The following is a 15,921-nucleotide window of genomic DNA, read 5'->3' as shown; positions in this document are numbered from 1 at the left end:
AATCACAAAAGGGGGAATGACTTTCGAAATTATCAACAAAAAAAGCGTCATCTCCCTGTAGAAAAATGCCCAGTTCAGGGTGAAGAAATTAATGTTTTTAGACAATTTTTCGATATTTGTCATCCGAGGGGCTGAGCTTCAAAACAATACTGATCTCGTGAAAATCTGTCGCCTCTGTCGAAAGTTTTAAGCAGATATGATGATGATGATGATGATTGCAACGTCTTATCAGACGAGTGCCACTCCCTCAGACACTTAATGTCTATGAGCCCAAAAATGACTTTTTTTTTTTATTTTTTTAGTCCTACTGGTAAATTCACATGCTGAAGCAGGCATGATACTGAAGACGGTTATTGAGATCAATTATTACATGCTTCCAGCATTTCAAGCCTCCACGCATCACAACTTTTCCATCGCCACAGGACCATTTTTATAGACAAATGCCTGAGGGAGTATCTATACACAGATGATGTGACAGAGTTTTAGCTTTGCACGACAGCTAAGTCTCTCTCTCGGTTCAAAATGTTGAGATCCAGCAACAAGCAAGAGCAAGATAGCCAGCAACAAATTAAACTGCAGACCAGCTTAATACGGGCACCGGTCTCCTGCTTATGGTTTTTTAAATCGGAGATTTGCTTCTCTTAGAAAGGTTGCCTTCACCACGGCTTACCGGAGCCCTCTCCACTGCAACACACACACGCATACACACAAATATACACAGTGCTAGTTGGCCGTTGACCCCGAAAAAAGGTTCATTCGCCCTTTGCAAGGTCTTGTTTTTAATCCTTCAGGGAGACTAGCCACCCTCCTCACCAAACAAGTCTGGTGGGAGAACCAGTTTACTCGCCGGTGACCCAACCATGAGGCAGGTAGTACTGGGTTACATGGCACCAGTAGCATATGACATGACCTGACAATAAGCAGATATAAAAACATACATACATACATACATACATTTAAACAGGCAGGTGAGATTTATATTATAGATGGCTGTTACGCTCGAACTGTGTTCGTTACATTTCAAAACTCTCTCAGACCCCCACGCTGTCCGGTACCATCGAAAAGGAACAAACAAAAACAAACAATGCCTGTTTCCTGTTTTTTCTCTAACTTTTCATTTCGTCTGAGATTTACAACCCCCGCCCCCACTGACTCGACACAAGCTTAAAATTCTCTCACCGCCACCACGGGATCACACGTCCATCTAACTTGACACAGGTTTTTCTTTCTTTTCCCGACTATGGTACATTACTAGTGTTTCATCCTTTCAGGAATCGTCAACGCAGGGAGTCACGATTGCTGCTAATTGGGAGATTCAAACCCAGCAACAAAGCCATCTCTGACTCTAATAGCAAGGAACGAACCGCTCAGCCAACGTTAACCGCGGTGAGAAATACAGTTGAAATTAACATATATATAAATGTTATTGAAGAAGACCGAGAATGATCTTATGATTTTAACATCATGATTTGTGCACGTGGGCTTAAATGGCCAACTTAACTCATTTCAATTCAATATAAAGTGCTTGACAATAAGTTCTTAAAGGGGCTGACATAATTATTTTTATACCTACAGACACTACTGCATCACTGAAGAGCCAAATTATCACTTTACTACCCTAAACTGAAGAGCCATTGCTCTAAATGACTGAATACTACAAACATGCTCTTTTTTTTTTTTTTGCAATTTCACCCCAAACAAGGCACATTGCCACTTTGCTGTAGGGGGCTATTATCAGGGAACATAAGCTACAGGGGTACTATGTGGGGAGTTGGGCAGCAAGATGTCGTTCACATTACACTTGAACTTCTGCATGTCAGTACAGTTGGGGAAGCAGGAACTCTGAAGGGAATTCCAAAGTCCAGCGGTTCTGGGGAAGAAACTACTGGAGTAGAAGGCTCTCTTACATCTAGGGATCTCAACTGTGAAGGGGTGGGATTTTGCTGCTTGTCGGGTTTGTTGGGGTACTTACGTTGAGAGGGCACAAGTGCTTGCAATTCGTCAGAGCATTCACCATTGAAATACTTGTAGAACAGGCAGAGGGATGCTACATTACGTCGATGGGACAGAGGCTGAAGCTTAGATGACAGTTCAGAACCTATTAGGTTGGCGACTCTCATTTGAGCTCATTGGGAATCTGTCGGAAATCACATCAAAGATGCCCCAGGAAGTAAAACCTTTTCTATTCCTGTTCACCTAGTAATGGAATGGATCAAGGCAAGCACTTGTCTACATGCATAAATTCTATACCAAGCTTGACTCTCCCTAACGTAACGTAGCCGTTACATGTCAACACTTGGGACCCACACGTTGTATATAGACAGTCTCAAGGAAACAAAGAGAAGGAAAGAATCAGACTCACTTTTTTTTTTAAATTTGAATTAAAGTGCTTATCTATGCATGCGTAAATATACATTTATTACATTGATAAACTGCAATAATATGTAAAGTTTTATGTCCATCTTCCCTTACGTCAAATGGTAGTGAATGCTTTGGTTTCTAGCTGATGGCACCCAAATTTAATTTATAAAACTCACTATGTCTGCCTGTCTGTCTCTATATTTTCAAACTATCTCTTCAAAAAAAAAAAAAAAAAAGTCACAGAGCAGCACTAGCGGACTCAAATGATTAAATTCTTTATTGACCGTTTTTTATGGGTCTTTAGCAGGTTAAAATAGTTTTAAAAGAACTGACATGATTATTACTTGAATTATTTTTACTACCTACAGACACTAGTGTTTCATCCTTTCAGGAATCCTCAGTGCAAGGAGTCAGGATTATCGCCAGTCAGGAAACTCAAATCCGACCACGAAACCATCTCTGACTGTATTAGCAAGAAACAAACTGCTTGGCCAACATTAACCGTGAGAAATATTGTTGAAATTAGCATTTATACAAAGCGTAAACGTCATTAAAGACGGTCGAGAGTGATTTTATGAGTTTTATCTATCTATGTATTAAAATCTATATATAAAAAAAAAAAAAGATTAACTGGTTTTGAACCTTGTTCAACAGAGCTAAATCAAGATTAGGAAATTACAATTAAACAGATATATACATTATGGAAATGTGACTGGGGAACACGCAAAAAATAACTGTAGAAAGAATAAAATAAAAAAAAAGTCCTCAAAATGTTCTTGCAAATTATGTAAATGGTTTCTAGAATTTTCAAGTGAAAAAGCGAGTGCGACTTGCTAAGAATGGAAAACAAGTCCGCACTAAATTTGGAGACATAAAGATGGTTATTTATAAGGTGCTCGCAGATGGCTAAACTGTAGATATTTTTCAAAACATCAAATAGTGAATAATTTACAAATAACTTGTAAGTTCAATCTTTGCAACATCGGCCTAACATAGTGCAAATCGCAATGTTAAATATATATGATCTCTATATAGCCATTATATATATATATATATATATATATATATATATATATATATATATATATATATATATAATTATAAACCGGAAGATTTGTGAACAACATTCAGTCTAAAATTGCCCGAATGGTGTCAAAACAATTGAAAAATACACAATCTGATGCAAACTTTTTTCTCTTGTTATTTTGGTTTTGAAATATATATTGGGTTTGAAATATATATATATATATATCATATAGGAGTCATCACATCAAAGCCCAGAGGCACTCGAGGATGAGGGTTAAAGAGTGTACAGTAGTCAATGGGACAATATCATAGTAATCGTTAGTAGTGTTAATTTGTTAAATTGGTAACTTAAGGGGAACGATTCATCAAGAATTTGTTTATGTTGAATTTGAAGATGACCATATTGTAGTCAGCTGGAAAGCAGGGAAATGAAAGACAGTTCTTCAGGTGTACAGAAAGAAGCTTTGTTCATGGAATCTACGTTTAGGTATATATATATATATATATATATATATATATATATATATATATATATATATAGGCAAATTAAGTCAAATAAATAAAAGTAGACAAATAAAAACCAATATAAAATGTTTAAAAATTAATAAATCTATAAATATAAAAGCGAAAATGTATGTATGTGTGTTCGCTTTTTCTGTTTTCTTGACCTCATGTACTCATTAAAACGGGCACCTGCCAAATCCAAGTAATTAAATAAATTCAAACGTGTTTCCGTTAGCATCTCGCGGTGGGCAATGGTTAACGTCGCACTTTTTTTTTTTTTTTTTTTTTTTTTTTTTCACACTTTAATTTACAACTTTGCCTCAAGGGTTCGGGTTCGATCCTCCTACTTACTTTTTTTTTTTTTACCCCCCCCCCCCACACACACCTCCAAACACCCGGGCAACGCCGGGTACCCCTCGCTAGTTATCTATATAAAAGCAACAGAAACAATCATTGATCAAAAGCACTAGAGAGAAAATGGTTGACAAAAATTCACTCTGGTATGTCAAACAATATTTAGCAAATGAAAAAAGAAATGCTCGAGAGATCAAGAAAATCAACAGAAAATAAAGAACGAAAACTCTGTCATATTTATAGAAACTTGCCTTGATAACGATTTGCTACCAATATATACATATATATTATAGATTTTGAAGTAAAGTTTTTTTCAAATATAAATATTAATGACACAAAATTTATTTAAATAGCTCAATAGTGCAATACTGGAGCTATAAATTTTTTTTATTCCTTTTTCACAAAGGAGTCACCACTTATCAAGGCCCGGAGGCCACTTGAGGATAAGGGTTAATGGGTATACATAAGTAGTGGAAATTTTATAAATTGGATTACTTAGAGGTATGGTTCATCAAGAACTTGTTTACATTGGACTTGAAGACAAATTGTAGTCAGCTGGAAAGCAAGCAAACGGAAGAGAGTTCCACAGGTGTGCAGTTCTAAGAAAGAAACTTTGTTCATGGAATCTACGTTTGTGTTTAGACACAGATAAAGAGTGTGGGAAATTATTGATAGTGGGTTTTGCTGTGACTTTAATATTCCTTTGGAGGAAGTCAATTCAACTCAACCAAAGTTGATGCCTTACAATATAAACATATATATGAGGTAAGTAAGCTCTGTCCATAGAAATTCTGCCTAATGTGAGACACATCAAGCAAGAAAGGAAGGAGTTTTTCATTGTGGTAGGAGATTTCTTGCTATGAATGTGTAACAAGGAGAAAATAAATGCTGAACATGGTATTTAGTAAAAATGTCTTGAGATATTTTTCGTCATCCTTTCTTGTCTGTCTGTGAAAAATATGCGTATGTATGTCTGAAGATGTCTTTGTTCAGTTGGCCAATCGAGCCTCCTCCAATGACTTATGTCTCTCAAAAACCTGACACGCTCTCATGAGTGACAGAAACTACCTAAATTTTCATCTCCTCCTACTCCTACTGCATTTTCAGTCTCATCCTCTCTAAGAAGAGCTCCTTGTTACCTCTCCCCCAACAAATGAATGATGCGCGTTGCATTCGAACCTTTGCCCCTCCTGTCTGCTTCTTCCTGCCTTGTTTTTGTCATTTGCACACTGGCACCACCTGCTGTCTTTGACGCTGCTCGTTGCTTCGTGCTTTCTCAATGACTGATGTCACTTCCTCCCACCCCAACTCGACACTCCCTCTCCAACCTCCCTCAGACTTTTCTTCTGACGTGACACCAGTGTCAAAACAGAAATGCTTTGCAAGTGAAATGCGCTTCTTGTAAATCTTATCTATTATATAAAAGGGCAGTTGTCTGTATGTGTGTATGTATGTTTGTATGTCCAGTTAAAAATTTTTTTAAAAATACAAAACAACCATCCACAAAGTTGGTATATTTTTGAGCAGCGTTGTCCTGGATGAATATTAAGTAAAATTCAGAAAATGTTCATTATTTGGGAGTGGGGGTAACTGAGGAAAACAGGGTGTTGGTTTTTTTTATCATTTTATGTACTAATTTGGAAAGAAAATGCTGTCTAAATCTATATGCATAAAAGTCTATTATATAAAGGGCAAAATGTGCGCAAGTGTTTGTGGATGTCCACGAAAGGCTTCTCGCATCGGTTAGATTCCACAAGAAGTTTTCGCATACTTCCTAGATCGTAATATCTCGCATTCTCAAAGGACCTTTTCTCTATCATTTCTGGATCAAGTTTAACAAAATTCTCACTGTGTCGGTGTCTCCAGTGTTTGTTTGTCTTTTTCGTATAAATAAAGTGAAACTATTGGAACACAACCGCCTGGCCTTCGGGCCGGGTAGTATCTGTTCTGTAATTGGTCCTTGGTCAATGTAGGGGAAACCCTTCATACTGAAACAATTACTATTTATTTTGATACTGCCAGAGTGCTCCCTTTTCTGGGGAGCTGGTTTTCCCCCCACATTAAACTTATTTGCTTCCGTAGGAGGTTTAAAAGCAACATCTTTTGTTTTTCACTGACCATGTTGAATTTGAACGCTTTAGATTTCCGGTTGCATCATGGAGTAGTGGGAAGACGTCAGATTTTCTTTCACTTTCTTTTCCGGCTTTGCAGCACAGGTTCGAGCCTGCCTGTCTATTACCACTTTTTTTTTTTTTTTTTTTTTTTGCTCAACACACACCTCCAAACACCCAGGCAATGCCGGGCACCCAGGCTAGTCTATAAATATAAAAGCGAAAATGTATGTATGTATGTGTGTTCGCTTTTTCTGTGCGTCTACAAAAGGCTTTTTTCAGAGAAGCAGTCGCTCGCTTCACAACTTTTTAAAACTTTTTATATCACATATAAATCGTAATATCTCGCAGTTAACAACGAAGCTCGCCTGTCTATTTAATTTGCTCGATTTCAGGAGAATAAATATTCAACATTTGTCGTTCGTCGCATGTGGGTTAGTCTTTTTCCTATAACATCTTGGGGGGAAAAAAAAAAGCGTTCAGCAGTAAATGAAATCCCGCAGTCAAACTTGACCTCATTAACTCATTAAAACGGGTACCTGCCAAATCCAAGTAATTAAATAAATTCAAACGTGTTTCCATTAGCATGTCGCGGTGGGGCAATGGTTAACGTCGCACGTTTTTTTTTTTTCACACTTTAATTTACAACTTTGCCTCAAGGGTTCGGATTCGATCCTCCTACTTACTTTTTTTTACCCCCCCCCCCTCCCCTCCGGGGTTTCCACACACACCTCCAAACTCCCGGGCAACGCCGGGTACCCCTTGCTAGTCTATTATATAAATCTCAGTCTGTGTATTTGTGTGTGTGTGTTTATATGTCTGCTAAAAACTTTTGTTATCTGCATCATACAGGCACGAACGCAGTATCGTTTAAAAGAGCAATCTCTTGAACACATAATATTGAAAATTAGAAAAAATCGTTGATTATAATGTACATTATGTAGAAATGTAATCATGTTTGAAGGTGGGGTTCAAATAAAAACCTTCTTTCAACGCGGTTTGCAAACTGCACATGGATGAACCGCTGTTACGTTTTTTCGTTTTTAAAAATCTAAAGTTATGATGTGATTACATTTGTGTCCTATGCAGCTTCATGCACGGCACGCCAGGTAACCTTGCTATTATATAAATAGCAGTTGTCTGTGTATGTATGTGTGTGAGTATATCCAACTAAAATATTGATCCTAACAATGCAATTTTCAATCCCCTATGACCCATTTGTGCGAAACAAAAAAATAGGAGGCATTTCTTTTGGAACACCCCTCGTATAAAGAGGATTGGTTGGTTGGTTGTTTTTGTTTTACGGCATATCAACCCTTTTCGGGTTATTTAATGCCGAATCCAAAGATTTTGAAGAAAAATTTTTTTTAATAGAATATATTTGTTGTTTTCACATCGGTTTCTATTCAACCCATAGTTGGGACCCTAACAGGTACTACCACTCCGCGTCAGAGTGGACCTGGGAGCAATGGTAATTAAAGGGTGGCTCCACACTCCCCAAAGCCCACAAGCTGGGGCCTCACCACTGGATATAGTTTAAGGTCATATCCAGGACCCCCATTGAGGGACTTTTACCCTCTGCAGGAGGGCAGTCAGCGTATTCTAATGCCCCACCGACAGGGCCTATAAAGAGGAGTTGTCCGTGTGTGTGTATGTCCAGCTAGAGAGGAGTGGGCTGAACAAAGGGTTGAAAAGAGGGAGATGAAAAGAGAAAAGTAGAGAGGCCGAAGTTTTAATAGAAATGTTTTGTCCCAGGCAATGCCAAATAATCCTCCTAGTCTATTATATAAAGGGCGGTTATTTGTATGTATGTCAAATTAAGTCAAAAACTACAAAATAAATACCCACAAAATTGATATACTCTTGATCGGCATTGATTTAGATGAATAATATCTAAGACTAGCTGGCAGCCCAGCATTACTTGGTCGTACAATACGCGTAAACATGATTGATGCAGATTGTATATGTACTATTATAGAATATATACTTGATTGATTATTATATATTATGAGGAATAATTTGCCCAGTGGACTAATTCGCAAAAAAATATAAAAAATAATGATAATGTCCTTCATCAAATTCCAACTGTTTGTTTACAATATCACGTCAGCTGATATTTATACCTGACGATGAATGCCCTGGAAAAGTCACTTCTGATTAATGTTTAGTTTTAAAATATGCAAATGAAGAAATGATTTGCAGCAATTTTAAATGGTATCTCTTCTGTTATCGTAAATTGAGCTCATTAATAAGAAAAAATTAAAATAAAATGGTGAGGTACACCTGGGCTTGAACAGGGGATCATTCGATGTATTTCCAGATTATAATAAATCTGTTTCTTTTTTTTGTGTTTTTTTTTTTTTTTTTTTTTTTGTGTTGTTTTTTTTTTTTTTTTTAGAAGAAGAAGAAGAAATGATTTGCTGAAATTTTATTATATCTCTTGGCCAGTGTGACGTAAAATATTCCCCTGTAAAAATTTTTCTTTTTTATCCATAAGAGGGAAAAGCTGTTTTTAAGATTGGATTTTTTTCGATTTCCGATACTTATTGGATGAATTTCTGTACAAAACATATCTAAGAACGCTGCCAGACATGTAAATTAGCTTTGTGTAAAATTTGCAAAAGATAGGTTTCAAAACGGCTGAGGAAGGAACTCTCACACGCACACACATACAAAGTGACTTTTATATAATAGTGAAGATTTAGAAAATCTTATTCATTCTCTGAGGATTATCTGGACCAGTTTTTATAAAAAAGGGTTGGTTTTTCATTCCTCAAGGAACCTTGTATATGTGTAATAGCCATCCTAGGGTAGGTAAAATATTCTTTTGCTCGAAATAGCAAATGATATATACACATTAAAAATTCCTCTCTCCAACGAATAACAATTATATTCAAAATCAACTTCAAGTTTCTCATTGTTTATATGGCCCCAAGCAACGTCGGCTAGCCCCGCTAGTTTTTATATGAAAGGAGGAGAGGAAGAAAGAGAAGTAGAAAATAAAATATATAAATATAAAAGCGAAAACGTGTTTGTGTGTGTATATGTGCATTTTTTTTTTTTTTTTTTTTTTGCATGTCCACCAAAGGCTTTTTTTTTGGGGGGGGGTCACTGTTTTTTAGAACTTTTTATATACTCCCTAGATTATAATATCTCCCATTTAAAAAAAAACGAGGTCGTCTGTATCTTTTATTTCAGCGACTTTTATGTTACAAAATTCGCGTGATTTTATTTTCTCTACTAATATGGCGTGATGACCACACGACTTTCGTTTAACCACCTGCTTTTTTAAACGGTTAATTTCAACCGTTATCACTTCTCTTCTGCCCTCGTAGCGTCGTGGTAAGTTATCAGGCTATTCGCCTCAAGGCTTCGGGTTCGAGCCAACCTCCTTACCAAAACTTTATTTATTTATTTTTTTTTTTTTACACCTACAAACACCCGGGCAACGCTGGGTACCCCCGCTAGTCTATTATATAAAAGGGAAAATGCGTTTTTGTTTGTATGTGTGTGTCTGTGCCCGCCAAAAACTTTTGACAGGTGCATCAGACCATGAAAAAATTGGTATCATTAGAAAGATCAATCTCACAGGTAAAAAAAAAATATGTAAAAATTGGCCAAAAACATTAATTTTGTCTGGGTGAATTGGGCCGTTTTTTGCAAGGAGGGGTCACTTTTTGCGTCGGGATGTTTGCAAATCATACGCCTAGTAATCTAAATGTATGTTTAAAAACTGTTATTTCACCCCGTTGTGATGTAATAAGTTGTTGTGGCCGTGACAGCTTGCACATTAGTTTTTTTTCACCTCCTTTTCCTCTTTGGCGCTACAAGTTCGAGCCTGCCCTCTGCAGCTAATTTTTTATCTCCCCACTCACACGGGTACTCGCTGCTATTTTGATTGAAACAAAAGTTGTTTTGATTCATTTATTTTATTTATTTATTTATTTTTAAATTTATTTATTTACTTATTTTTTTAAGGTGTTGCTCAATATCCTAAGTATATCGCTCTTTCCACCCGGGCAACGCTGGATACCCCCGCTAGTCTATAATAAAAAAGGACAACTTGTGATATATTTCCATTCTATGGAAATCCAGCATAAAAGCGAATTCTAAGACCTGATTGTACCATTTTGGGCCAGAACAGATTCTACACTTTATTTTCTCGAATATAAAAATATTACATAATGGACAAATTAGGCACTAGGTCAATCAAAAGTGGGGGATTATAGATATCGTTGGTCGCCCTTGGTCACAAATACTTAAAATTGTCTATCCTAGTCTTAACTAGAATCATTTCAATCACCACAATACCACATTCACTCCAGGGGATGTACTACTAAAGTTGAACCCAAATTGGAAAAAGTTTAAACATGATTACATACAGAAGTTACATTTAGGGAGTGGGGAATAACCAACAAAAAAATAAAATTGGTTAGTAAGGCCCTTTTTTAAATGATAGATCGCTCACTGTTTTCCAGTTTGCCGAAAACAAGCCAGTCAATCTCTAAGTGGGAGTGGGATCAAAGAGAAAGGAGTGTGTTGGAGAGTGAAGATGAGTGTAAATGAGGGAGAAAGGCTAAGGACGAAAAGAAATACCAGAGAGGAGGAAACTCATTCTTTTGACTAGCTAAGAGGCTAGAAACTTAAGAACTTACCCATAAGGCTGAAGTTTGACAGGACCTGGAATTGTGCACGCAATGCTTAAGCAGGGAACATGTACTTGTACTTGACTTCTTTTCTCACACACAAGCTTGGCACTCTTATTCACTGTCTTTCTTTAATCCTTTCCTATCACATCTGATCTTGACCATAAGCTGATGCTTGAAGAACAAGATCAGATTCAATCCCTCAGGCACTACGTCCGCACCACCATCCATACTATGGCCAGGATTGTGAGAGGCACCATCCGTCTCTTCCTGTTCCACAGTGGGCCAACATTGTCAGTAACATAGGAAACGTTTAGCGGACAATACGAGCTGTCACCTCTTTGACACTTTGATTCTAGCCAGGAGGCCAAGAAAGCGTGCTTTAGTTAGTCTCATATTTGACACAACAGATAAAGTTTTAAAATATCTTTTTTTTTTTTTTCACGGGTGATTGGTGATAACGTATGTGCAAACATGAAGGTATCCCTGCCTATACTTATATGTAAAAGACATTTCGTCTGTCTGTGTGTAAGTTCATTCCCTATGGACTCCAAAGTGGCTAGCCTGATTTTGTGGAAATTTTACACAAATATACTTTACTGTGGAAATTTTACACAAATATACTTTACATATTTGTAAATGTTCTTAGGTTTTGTATCGGAATGCCTTCAATAAGTATCGATAATCGGAAAAATCCGATGAAAGAGCAGTCAGAATTTGACCAAAGTTAACATCCTTATACAGCCTAACATCACAAGTGCATTTGAGAAGTTTTATTAGCACACAAGCAAAAGGTCCTGGTGTATAAAATCAACGGTATGGTCTTTGATAAGACTGAGGCGCGTTTAAAATGAATGCTTCTGTTTAACGCACAATTCAACCATGATGTTTGACTTTTGCATTTTAAACTTCAATTCAAGCCATTATATAAAAATGATTTTTATAAAATCAACAGCGTTCTCTACAGTGCAATGTAGACTACAATGTATTGTGGACTAAGTCACTACGGGGAGAGATGTGAAGCTTCTTCCTGGTGCACTGCAGTGGCTCTCCAACCAGACCGGGCAATCAATCGATTTAAAAATGGTTGATTTTACTGATTTTTTTTTTTTTTTATTTTTTTTTTTTTTTTTACATGGAAGTCACCACTTATCAAGGCCTGGAAGCCACTCGAGGATAAGGGTTATTGCGATTGTGTGTACAGTAATCAATGGGATAATATCGTAGTAATCATTAGTATTGGAGATTTGATAAAGTGTCTTAAGGGGGGGCATTTTATCAGGAATTTGTTTATGTTGGACTTGAAGACATCCAAGTTGTAGTCAGGTGGGAAAACAGGCAAACGGAAGAGGGTTCCACAAGCATGCACTTCTAAGAAAGAAGCTTTGTTCATGGAATCTACTTTCTGATTTAAGCACAGATAAAGAATGGGGAAACTTATTGACAGTGGTATTAGCTAGACGGGTGTTTTTCGTGAAAGATTGGCGAGGGGGGACGAGAGATTGGAGCTCAGACGAGCACTTGCCATGTAAATAACAATAAAACAAAGACAGGCTCGCAACATCTCTTCTGTGGGAGAGAGGTTGTAGGGAAGAGAAAAGGGCATCCCCGACTAGGTCACGAAGCAGTTTTTGTACTCTGTCAAGGCAGGATAGGCGGTTTTTAGCAGCTCCTGCTGATTTCGATGACAATAAAAAATATGAGAGTGTGAAACATTCATTGATCATCATTCAATCCCGGGCAACGTCGGATCACCCTGCTAGTTGTTGTAAAGATTTTTACAAATTTTGTTATCAATAGATCGACCTTTCACCTACAATAGATTAATTAACTGCCTCTATGGAGAAAGTTGTTCAACTGGAAAGGTTAACAGTATTTTTAAAAATGATTCATTTTTTTTTTTTTTTTCATATTTATTTATTTTTTTTTTTTGCATGTCATTCAGTTCAAACAAAAATTAATTTTGTTAAAAAGTAAAAAAAATATTTAAAAGAACTAATTAGAAACCTTTATCTGAAGCTTGCATTTTTTTTTTTTTTTTTTTTTTTTTTTTTTGTCAAAAAAATTACTTTTCTTTGAATAGATCTCATCTCCGGGGAGGAGTGGGGGGGGGATCGAAACGTAGTTTTATTATTTAAATTTAAACATTTGTTTATCCTTGCCCTTCCTTAGTTACCCACGCTTGTCCTCCAACCCCTGGGGGGTATTCAGGCTTTCCAAAAAGATTTTTCTAAATTGAGCCAGTGCTTTGGTTTCTCCTTTCCAAAATTATTTACCTCCCTCCCCTGGCAAGATGATGTGACACAAGGGTTGGAAAATAAGATTTGAAAAGGAAAAGCCAGCGTCCAAGAGGAAGAACACTCTGGCTTGAAAAATGCCTGAGCAGCCCTGTCTGGGGACCAACACGTTGTAGGCTCAGTCGCAAAGTAGACAAAGAATAGGAAAGAACTTCAACTTTTTTTTTTTTGTACAACAACATTTCATTCATGGCTTGGTATATCCGTCCGTGCTACATTACAATTGTAAGGGTGTCTTAAGAAGTTAGCAATAAACCATTCCTATCACAAAGAAAGCAAAGATTGAAGGAGTGAACCTCCTAGAATTGCACAAGGCCAGAGATATACCTCAGTCAACAGGGAACAAGCTATTTTAACAATGGCCTAAATTTTGTTAGCTTTAATTCCGAAACTTTTCTGTCCGGTTGAATCGTAAGAAAAACGCATATAACTTGCCATCGCAAGTTTTTACTTAAAACTAGCTGAGGAACCCGGCATTGCCCAGTCGTAAGATACGCTTTTATCTGATATTTTGATTGTGTTTATTATTATAGAGGCAATTCTTTATCAATTATTATATGGAACCTAGTACATAGTGGTGAGATAAAAACTTGTATATATATATATATATATATATATATATATGACTACTTCATTTAATCACATAAATTAATATACGAAAGTATAAATTTATGCATAAACTTTAAGTATTTACTTCAATAATTCTCAATATGTAGATTCATCCGGCTTATGCATAAGCCTGATAAATTCTAGCGTGGATGAAACGGGGAATATTCTGTGTAGCTTAATTGCCATATATATTTTATAACTTATATGAAAGTATGTGTGTGTCTGTGTACATTTCCCTATGCAATAACTTTGTCAATTTTCAGTCTGCAGACTCGAAATTTGATATACAGGTTATTGAGATTTAGGAAAATCTTTGTGATCGGTTTTCGACCAGAAATGTGGCTGTTAAGGGGTCAAAGTTCAACGATTTGACCTTTGAGAACTCGACCAAACTCCTCTGCCAATTTTGGGTCTTGAAATTTTAGATATATGTTCCTTGGACATGGATCTAACTTAATAACTTGATTTGAGTCCAAAACAATAAATTTTAGGGGGTCATAATAGGGGCCAAAGTTTAAAAACTTTACCGCTTTTTTTTTTTTTTTTGCTCAACATACACCTCCAAACACGTCGGCAACGCCGGGCTCCCAGGCTAGTGTATATATATATAATATATATATATATATATATATATATATATATATATATATATATATATATACATATAAAACTTAAGTGCCATCAGCTAGAATCGAAACCAAAACATGGCTCAGAGGTGAAGCAAGGAAGGTGGAGAGTTGTACTCTCCACCTTCCTTGCTTCACCTCTGAGCCACGCACAAATATAATAATAATTATTCATTTATACCTACAGATACTACTCACGAGGTTGCCTTTTGCTCCATTTGCCAAGCCTTTACCTCAGAGCCACCAAACAATTGCCAAGGTATGACATCATATGAGAAAGAAAACAGGAATATAAATTACTGCAAAATATATAAAATTAAAACTAGGATATGCCCATCACAGTTCCACTCATTAGAAAAATTCAAATTGGACGCTGAACCTTGTGAAGGGTTTAAGAGTTAAGAAAGCAAAATTACTTGAACCCTAAAATAAAAAGTATAAATAAGGTATTTAAAAAAGTATAGTTCCAGCAGATAAGACGATGAACATATATAGTAGGTACTTTGAAACATATAATACACTTATTTTTGGTGAACTAAATAAAAACAAAATAGGCAATGGGAGCATTAAGAATATGTGAAAAAAATGAAAATTCAGGGTAAATAGAAGTATATGTACCTCAGTTTTTGTTGAAAGATTACAAACTTGACTTCAATAAGCCTAACATTAGATTGATTGCACCGTGTTTTTAATTTAAGTAATATCAGTAAAAAAAACATATTAGACAGGATTATACCAACTTTAAAATCTAAAATACAACATAACCTTTGGATTTCTTCTAAGAATGTGATAGAATGGTTCCAGAAAATTTCTAAAAACCAGAACCGTAAATTATGTTTGATATTGACTCATATTATCCTTCTATAACTCTTGAACTATTCGAAAAGCACTAAAATTAGCGGAAAGCGAAATAGATATAATTAAATTAAAAATAAAAATGATAAAACTAGCAAGGAAAACCTTAATTAGATATAATAATAAATTATGGATATGGAAGGATAGAGAGAAATACTTTGATATTATGATGGTCTCTGGACTCAGCACAGGTAACTGACCTGGTAGGTCTGTACATATTTAAGGAGATTTATAAAAAGAAATACTGGGTTTAAAAAGGGGACTATATAGAGATAATACATTCAAGCGATTGGACTACAGAAAAACTAGAAAGAAAATTAAAATATTTTTTGATGAACTTGAATTAGAAACAGCGCTAGACTGCGATTGTAAAATAGTGAATATTTTAGATGTAACTCTAAATCTTAACGATAATACTTATGAATTGTATCACAAATCGAATCAAACACTATAGTATATAAATTATAATGGATCCATTCTAAGTGTATGAAAAAACTATTTTCCCCACTATATCAAAAAGAATATATGGGTT

General features: G+C 36.0%; 1 protein-coding gene across 2 annotated transcripts in view; it reads left to right on the top strand.

Moving 5' to 3' along the window:
* LOC145266939 (uncharacterized) overlaps positions 1-15,921 on the top strand; it is a 558,464-nt gene that overhangs the window by 145,049 nt on the left and 397,494 nt on the right. The window lies entirely within an intron of this gene.

Source organism: Euprymna scolopes, chromosome 42 (assembly GCF_053919585.1).
Source record: "Euprymna scolopes isolate OS-2025 chromosome 42, ASM5391958v1, whole genome shotgun sequence".
Taxonomy (NCBI): Eukaryota; Metazoa; Mollusca; class Cephalopoda; order Sepiida; family Sepiolidae; genus Euprymna; species Euprymna scolopes.
The sequence above is the reverse complement of the archived record's forward strand: the minus strand, read 5'-3'. Positions and strand labels throughout refer to the sequence as shown.